The 10,000-nt window shown below is 31.4% G+C and overlaps 1 long non-coding RNA gene across 3 annotated transcripts in view; it reads left to right on the plus strand.

The window, feature by feature from the left end:
• The first annotated feature begins 6,895 nt into the window (after nt 1–6,895).
• Nucleotides 6,896–10,000, plus strand: part of LOC136834408 (uncharacterized) — an 847,209-nt gene continuing 844,104 nt past the window's right edge. The window contains exon 1 of one of the 3 annotated variants that reach the window (XR_010851788.1): nt 6,896–7,709. This is a non-coding gene — a long non-coding RNA (uncharacterized lncRNA). The remainder of the gene's footprint in view (nt 7,710–10,000) is intronic. The other 2 variants (XR_010851787.1, XR_010851789.1) reach the window with 2 other exon arrangements.

Raw genomic sequence — 10,000 nt, forward strand, 5'->3', positions numbered from 1 at the left:
GCATGCATCACGCAAGAGCATGGGGAGCATGTGTGGCGTATCAGTGCCCAGATGACATAGTTCAAACACATATTAAATATTAGAGCATCATTTTTGTAATTGCGGTGAAATTGACGAAGCAGGAATCGATCATTGCACCGGTGCAGTATTGAGGACATCGAATATTTGCCAGAATGAGTACGGTTGGAATTATTTGCCTACTTAAAGCATCAATAGCTTGGCTATTGCGTGCTCTGCAATGAGCGCTTTGGCATAATCGTCTATCGTGGGCATAGAATGTGTAATTTCATCACTGGGACCTTAGGGGTGCATGCCGCACTGTTGAGAGAGTGCTTTTGCAGTACCAAGAAGCCAATAGAGTCATGCAGCGTGTATAAGATGCCCCAGTTATTGCTCATATGGGATACATGCTACTGTTAGCAAATACACCTAACTTTTGCCTGATACAGCAGGTTCTGAGGTAATGTGTAGTTATATTTTTTGGCTTGAAGTGGTGTGTCCGGTTCTGCTTCTATCGTGATGCACTGCCTATACTTTTGTAAAATTTGTTGCAGAAGCATGGCGTTTGTTAGGATAAGTTGAATTTTTTTTTTTTTTTTTTTTTTCAGGGGGGAGGGCGAAGGGGTGGTGGTCAGATTTATTGTGGAATTGCTTTTAATCTCCTTTACTCACTGGAAGTCTCCGTCTTCATTGGTTATTTGGTTGATTGATTAAGCCGGGAATAACCGTGCATTAGTGTGTTGCTTCATTTTAGAAAAAGTATTGCCTTCATTTATTAGTTGAGCGGTTAAAGGGTCGTTTTCGTGGATCCTGCGTTGACCTTCTTTTATTTTCGGCGTTTCTTAATAACTGCTCACTACTTCGGTAGTCGTTGTTTAAGATTCCTTAACGACTCTCCTGTGTCCAGAAATATCATCTGTGGCGTTGATCACTTCCTGTTTGGAGACGTCGACAAAACATTGAAGAAAAATACCGTGAAACGAACGATTTAGAATTTTTTCCATACTGCAGTTGCCAACCATTACTACTAATACTAGTACTACTACTATTACTGATAGAAATAATGATGATGTTATAAAGATACGAGAATATATACTGTTAATATTAATGTTAAGAAATGCATATTATAAACGTATATTAGGTTTAAAAATGCACTGGAAAATGTTTCAACCTATCAGACTGTCATTGTTATAGTACGTTACGGTGATTGTATGATATTTGTTGCTATTTTCATTTATTATTTTAATCTCAAATAACAGCATATTTATTGTTATTTTTATTCTTTTTTATAATCTCAAATAGCAACAGTTCCCATAAAAAGATGTGGCTCCAGCAAAAGGAATTTTGCTGTATATATGAACTAACTGGTAAAACTATTATTATTATTATTAATTATTATCATTATTATTGTTGTTGTCGTTTAAATGGGCCACTTCCCTTATAAGTTTATGGCATCAACATTGTCACATTTATCTTTAAACTGCTAAATCATTTATTATTATTATTATTATTATTATTATTATTATTATTATTATTATTATTATTATTATTATTATTATTATTATTACCTGGGCGAGCAAGGCCAGATGGGAACGCTCCGGCATAAGCCATTGCGCCTCTGTGGACCCAACCAGTGAATTAGGTATCTGGTTTTAAACGACTGCTGAGGTAACAAGCAGGGTTCAGAAGCTCATGGGGCTAGCAACCTCATTCCAAAAGTCTTACTAGGAACCGGAAGGCCCACACCTTTCGGCGCCAAAGATAAAAGGAAAAAAAGGCAGAAGGTGAATCAGTTTATTATTATTATTATTATTATTATTATTATTATTATTATTATTATTATTATTATTATTATTATTATTATTATTATTATTTAACGGGTAGTAACAGTAGTGTTAATAGTCACAGTAGTGGCACTAGCAGTATTTGTAGGATGTTAGTTGTAGTTTTTGTCTTTTCGAAAATGCGCTCGAAAGCAAAACGTAACGTCGCTCTCAATTTGTAGCGGTAAAATACGTTACGTGATTCGCCTATATATTTTGGCGTCACATTTCCGGGCCTCCTGACGTGGGTATTTAAACGCGCTGAAAATCTCACTCTTTAACCTGAAAAGGAGGGAAAAGAATGTTATGAGACGTTCCTAAATATGACATGAAAACCACTTTTACAACCTGAAGAAGAAGGAGAGGAACTGTTGTAATGGATATATAAATATTAGTAAAATACGGAAAAAATGACTTCTTTTTTTTAACTGTTTTTCTTCGTGACTTTATGGGTGGGAGGTGATGTTTATAGTTTAGGATTTATTTTTTTCTAGGGTTATTAATGTTTCTGCTTTGACAGTATACTTTCATCAGTAACCTTTTTATTTAGTCGTTGAGTATCTGACGTAATTGTACTTTAGAATTGTTTTATAATTGTGTAACAGCCATTTCTAAATTTGTTCTCATGTTGGAATCTTAATTGTTTCCTTCACAATATTAATATAAAGAGACCCGAAAGGAAAAACAATTGCGATCTTTATGTAATATTTCATTTCATATTTGATTTTTCTGCTACCTAGTTTGTCCAGTAAGAGATTGATGTTGAATATGATTTAGTGTAAATTTACTCTTAAAATTTGCATTTTAAAAAGTCAGTTATTCAGAAATTTATATAAAATGCAATTTGCTGCTTGAAATTTCGTTTCCGGTAGATTTTAATTTATATATATATATATATATATATATATATATATATATATATATATATATATATATATATATATATATATATATATATATATATATATACATACACACATATATATATATATATATATATATATATATATATATATATATATATATATATATATATTTTATATATATATATATATATATATATATATATATATATATATATATATATATATATATATATATATATATATATATATATATATATATATATATATATATATATATATATATATATATATATATATATATATATATATAAAGTTCATCTATTTTAGTTGAAATTCATTAATTAGTTAATAAATTTATTTTATTTATTAATTTGTTTACTTATTTACAAATACATATTTATTCATTTTTAATATGTGCCATTTGTGTATGTGACATTAATACTTTAAAAATATTTTTCGCAAATATAAAATATTTATTCTTCCAGTGATTTGATCCTGTCGTAGAAGTTTTGACATCCAAAATATTCCCTGTTCCCGTAAACCTGAATGCATAAACAGTGAAACTATGCGGCGATCTCCTAATTATTTCAAATAAATTCTTGAACATTCTGCCGGTAGGCTATATGCGCTTATATCCAGGTTATTTATTTTGAGTTGTCTCAGGGATTGGCAGTTTAGGTTGCTTCTTCATGTTAATAAACAAGAGTGTTTTTGATATTTAAAAAAAATTTTTTTGCTTAGGATTATTATTTGAGATGTAATTTCTTCAGGGAATTGTCTTTATTTTTCATTTTAAAGAAACCAATATTTAATTTTTTTTATTCCCCGCCTTTGGGTAATTTCTTAGACAAAATCAGTTCTTCATCTTTTTCTTCGTTGAGTAAATTTTTCATATTTCATATTTTGTACGGAAAAGGACATCTTGATGGTCTCATCATCAAATGGATTGCTTTATGCTCTACTGATGGTGTTGCTGATTGTCACAGGAACTTTTTTTGTTTCAGTGAATAAATGAAGAGGTTGTTTCAAGTTTTCAAATGAAACATTTTTCTCACCGCTAGGCACTAATACAGTTGTACATGAAGGCGATCTCTACTTTCAGTTAAAGCGTTTTTGTCGGTGTCTTTTTGGAGTTCAGCTTTTTTATAGCATTTATTTTATACTACTGCAAACCTCTTATTATTATGCTCTTGCTCTGAAGCCACCCACATTTTAGGAGCAGGCTTATTGTTTAAAAAAAAAAAAAACTAACATGTGTACTTTGTTGTGCATATACGTATATATATATAATATATAAATACATATATATGTATGTATATATATATATTATATATATATATATATATATATATATATATATATATATTATTATGTGAGTGTTTGATTCTTCGTAATCATATTTTTTTATATAAAGCCTTTTTCATTAATAAAGTTTAGTTTTCATTTAAGGTGAAATTTTAAAATCTGCGGAAAGTAATCTTTTAGATTTTGATAAGTGATTAGGGTCATTACTTCGAATTATATTAATGAAATTTTATTAGAAGAGTATTATTATTATTATTATTATTATTATTATTATTATTATTATTATTATTATTATTATTATTATTATTATTATTATTATTATTTTTCCGTTGGAGTACAAGACGTGCTGTTTAAAGGCACAGCTTTCTTTTTGAAAGTTTTATGTTTTTATTTTAAATTTTCAGTTTTTTAAATTTTTCATAAAGTACATAAAATCTCTTTTAAAAGATTTAGGTTTCCGTCTTCTATAAATAATAATAATAATAATAATAATAATAATAATAATAATAATAATAATAATTTTTATGGACAGCACTATTTTACGAAAATATAATAATGAACTCCGCAGTAGTTAATTTAACTTAACTTTACAATGATAACAATTAACTCCATTTATTATCAGATCTGTGCGACATCTTGAAATGAATGATGAGTCATTTATTAAAATATTTGGCAATAGAAGTGTTATTTAGTTTTATTATCAGAATTTCAGCAATTGGCAAAATGTAAGTAGAACATCCTCATTAAATATTTTATACTTAACCGGTAGAGATAATTAGAATGACGTTATTAATTATGTCTAGATTATTTAATAACAACATTTGTAGGATAAATATTATCTAGGATATTTAATAACAATATTCGTAGGATAAATAGCTTTTCAAACTATTGACTTTTCATCTTGAGATGTTGCTCGAGAAATCTTGTGTTCGAAAGATGGACCCACGATACCTACTTGCATGATGCCTCAGAGATAAAATATATATGGAATAAAAAGTCATATAAAAAAGCTCCTAATTTAATTGCACATTGTAACTGATATTCGTTAATGGTGACCATCTGAATATATATATATATATATAATATTATATATATATATATATATATATATATATATATATATATATATATATATATATATATATATTACTAAGGACCTCATTCAAACTGGATGGTTTCTAATGGAGTATTTATTCAGAAAAATTACAAGCTTTCTTGGACAAACTTTTTCTGAATAAATAACATATATATATATATATAGATATACATCAACAATAGGTCACTTATATATAATTCTATAATACACAGAACTATTATGTATGTGATAAAAGTTAATATATATATATATATATATATATATATATATATATATATATATATATATATATATATATATATATATATATATATATATATATATATAATAATACATATATACATATAAAGATAGCCTTATTGAAGCAGGGAAGACATAAGGAACAGGACAAAAGTTGTTTGCATGTAAGGTTGCATTATGATGTTAAAAGGCAATACAAAGAAAACTCATCCAGTGTAAGCTACATATTCTCAAACATCTGATGCGGAAGGGAAGAAAATGGAGTTCGACTGACAGGAAAAAGAGAAAGGAAAAAACACTAATAATGAACAACAAATTTTAAGTACATATAATTTTATCAATAGCATGGCGAATGCGTCACATTAATTAGTCATCATCCGCTCGGCCGTTTCTAGTTTAAGAACTTGATGGGATGGGGGTCCTTTACTCCCTATTTGCATAGGGCGTGATATAAGTTCGCCATTTTAGAAGAGGGCGATGGATTCTATGGTCATTGTATGGAGGGCATGGGAGGGGCTGCAACGCTCTTCCCTTTAGTGAATAGCCGAGTTCTGCCCCGCCCGGTTTGGAAGAATATTCATCACGGGATTGCAAATGCTGTATTATTATTATTATTATAACAATTATTATTATTATAATCATTAATATATTATCATATCAGCGATGTGTACTAACTCGTTAGATAGTGGCGTACCGGTGAGACCTACAGTATATTGTCCTCCATGTGGTGTGTTTTGAGTTATCGAGGAAGGAATGGAGCTTATGTATATTTTCCATAGTCAGTCTTCAGGTCCAGCAACATTACCCAACCATATACCTGAACATTCAAGTAAACAGCAAATAGCAATATGTTCATTCATGTGGCGAAATGCGCAGTCTTGTTGAGCGGTTCTTGCAGCTGTGCACGTGGCGAAGTCGGGTGGGCGTGTATCCAAGCGGACGGCAGCGTGGCACCTTGAGAGCCCCATCCTGGCTTTTGGCGGGTGCTAATTTTGGCGTCGGTTGACGCGTGAGGTGCTGCCATCTGTCAGCAGCTCTGAGAACTTCCTTCCAGGAGCAGGCCCGGAAAGGAGGTTTGATTCATAAGTTTGCCGGGAGTACCTGCATTCCCCCAACGCCCACCAGACCCACCTCGTCTCAAACCCCCATTCATCCCCGTCTTCCCCGCTTGGGCTGGGGAAGTGGGAGAGGAGGGTGTTCGTAAGTGGTTGAGCAAGGCGCCTGCACTCTCTTGGAGGCTGAATATATCTTTCTTTCGTGGTCTTTTTCTCTCATCACAAGCAGTTTTTACCTCTGATTTTCCGGTGGCAGAGTCGGCTTTGTAAGAGAAAACACTGCATTAAAAACTGATGATGAATAAATTCATTTTTCCGCATTATTTAGATTATTGTTTAACAGACAAAGGTATCCATCACTCCACTCACGTAAGCGGCGGGAATGAAGATGCAACTTAGAATAAAGTTACGAAAAACCAAAATGTGTGGCTGAGAGAGAGAGAGAGAGAGAGAGAGAGAGAGAGAGAGAGAGATGTTGTCTATGCACACGACTATGGGAAACTCCAGAAGCACACACACACACACACTCGTAAGACACAACAGAAGAATAAGAACTGAAAAGTGTTTTTGGGGCGTTTCGTCTGTCAGCGGGGGAAGCTGTTCTATGTCTGGGGGTCACCAATAAAGCACCACCAACGTTTGGGAGATGAACTAATTAGGACGTCTTTCTCACTTACCTCTGCTGCTGCTGCTGCGCGTGTTCCGTCTCTCCTCTCCTTGGAGTGGCGAGTGGAGAAGGCAAAGAATAAGGAGGAGGAGGAGGATGAGGGATGAGGGGGATCTCTATATGTGTGTGCGGAGTCTGGAGCTTTCGTTGCATGAGAGGGGGACAGAGAGAGAGAGAAGAGAAGGGAAAGGAAGGGAAGGGAAGGATTCTGGTAGGCGGTCATGCGAAGGGTGTGTGTGTTGTGTTGATCTGTGCAGCGAGGAAGAGGAGTAGGAGGAGGAGGAGTAGGAGGAGGAAGAGGAGAGGGGAAGAAAAGGGGAGGCTTCTGTAGTGGCCTCCTGCTGTTGCTTCTCCTGCTGCGGCTGCTTCTGCTGCTGCTGCTGTTGGTGCTGCCGCCTGCATGGAGGGATTGACCCAGTGCATGCCGGCAAGCACCGAAACGTTGTTGCTTGCATGCGCGGGCACCGAGGCGGCGTCGCCGACGACGCAGTTGTAGCTTCGAGGGTTTTTGCGATCAATGCTCAGGATGACGTTTATGTCTCACGTTTGGTGTCTTGAGAGATCGTGAGTGCTTCGAGGCGCCTCCAGATCACCGGCCGTCTTGAGCAGAGGAGTGCCAACGGGCAAATTCGGCTCCCAGGCGTCATGCACTGCAAGGTAAGGTCCTCTCTCTCTCTCTCTCTCTCTCTCTCTCTCTCCGGAGGATGATGATTGGGGAGGGGGGGTATAAGTGAACATTGGGAAGGCCGTCGGGAGATGGGTGGGTGTGGAGGTAATAACGGAGGAGGGGATGACTTGGGGGGGAGAAGAGGTAACGAGGTATAGTAATAGCCGAGGGTATCCGTCCCAACCCCCCCCATACCCCAACCCCAGGATCTTCTAGTCCGGCATCATCGCTAATACTTTGCGGCGGTGACGTACCAACTCTTGTTGTTACCGATAACTGAATGTTTGTGCGTATATACTTGTGGGTCGGTGAATACACCGAAGGCGCACATACTCAGCGCACGCACTGGATACTTGAATACGTATATTTTTGATTTGTGTGCTTGTACACACGCATATGTTATATATATATGTATATATATATATATATATATATATATATATATATATATATATATATATATGTATATATATAAATAAATGATATATGAACGCATAATAATTTGTGATAATGTTCTGTCGATATTATTTTTAATAAAGGTTTGCATTTAAGGCTGTAAATTTATAAAGTCTGCATTATATATATATATATATATATATATATATATATATATATATATATATATATATATATATATATATATATATATATGTGTGTGTGTGTGTGTGTATGTATACACATATATATATATATATATATATTTATTTATATATATAATATATATATATATATATATATATATATATATATATACATATATATATATATATATATATATATATATATATATATATATATATTATAATACACGTTTGTGTGTGAATATATTTATTTAATGTATGACTGTGCATGCGTGCGTGCGAAAGCGTGCAGTGCGCCGGGCATGTCAAGTAGCATATTTAATATCCTCTGCGGCGAAAAACAAAGAACGGCTAACGCACACAACAGGGTCAATCACACACAGACGTCCCATCTATTTCCACATCACTTTGAAACGCAATAAAGACATAAGTATGGCGGCGGGGATTTGTTGGAGGGGAATATACGTGAAATGTAAAAAAAAAAAAAAAGTAAAAAAAAAAACATTGCATGGTTTTTGTTACAAATAAAATGTAAGAATTTCCTTTTTAAGCTACAAAAAATATTGTGAGGTGTTCTTGCAAAAATTACAGCTTTTGAATTTTTTCTTTTTATGAATGTGTTTGTCGTTATTCGTAAATGACTCGTTTATTGGGAATTAGGCTGGAGTAGTCTGTATATGTCTTTATTGATAATGAATTATATATATTATATTATATATATATGTATATATAGATATGTATATGTATATATGTATATATATATGTATACATATCTATATACATGTAACTATTTAGATATATATATATATATATATATATATATATATATATATAGATATATGTATATATATATAGATATATGTATATATATACATATATATATATATATATATATATATATATTAGTATATATATATATATATATATATATATATATATATATATATATATATATATATATATATATATATATATATAATATATATATATATATATATATATATATATATATATATATATATATATATATATATATATATATATATCTTTATATCTATGTACATAATATATATATATATATATATATATATATATATATATATATATATATATATATATATATATATATATAAAAATATATAGTGTGTGCACAGTAAGAGTGATAAATAGATACATAAAATTATGTATGACTTTTTTCTTTCCAAATAAATAATCATACTAGTTCATAATTTTTAAAGAAAAATATTTGTATTCCGGAATACAAAAAATCTTTAAAAATTTAAGAATGAAAAAATAGAAGCTACTTATTGTAGGAACGAGTATTTATGTTTTTACCTACATAGAATGTAAACGATTCTTTTTAAATTTTTAAAAATAATTTGTTTGTAATATCTTTAAGGAATGTAGTTTTTAATAAGGAATTGTTAACAATATTGAGTTTTTTAAACGTGTGGAAGTCAAGACGCATTGTATTACAATATTGCTTACATTATTATCTGTTAATAATAATAATAATAATAATAATAATAATAATAATAATAATAATAATAATAATAATAATAATAACAGTTATTAAAATTGTTGGTAGAATTACAAAAATCTAGTGTATTTATTTAAATACCTACAACTTCTTTTTCATAATTTTATTAAAACTTTATTGTATTATTGTGTGTGTGTGTATTAATGTAATATTAATGTAT

The sequence above is a fragment of the Macrobrachium rosenbergii genome, chromosome 53 (assembly GCF_040412425.1).
Source record: "Macrobrachium rosenbergii isolate ZJJX-2024 chromosome 53, ASM4041242v1, whole genome shotgun sequence".
NCBI lineage: Eukaryota > Metazoa > Arthropoda > Malacostraca > Decapoda > Palaemonidae > Macrobrachium > Macrobrachium rosenbergii.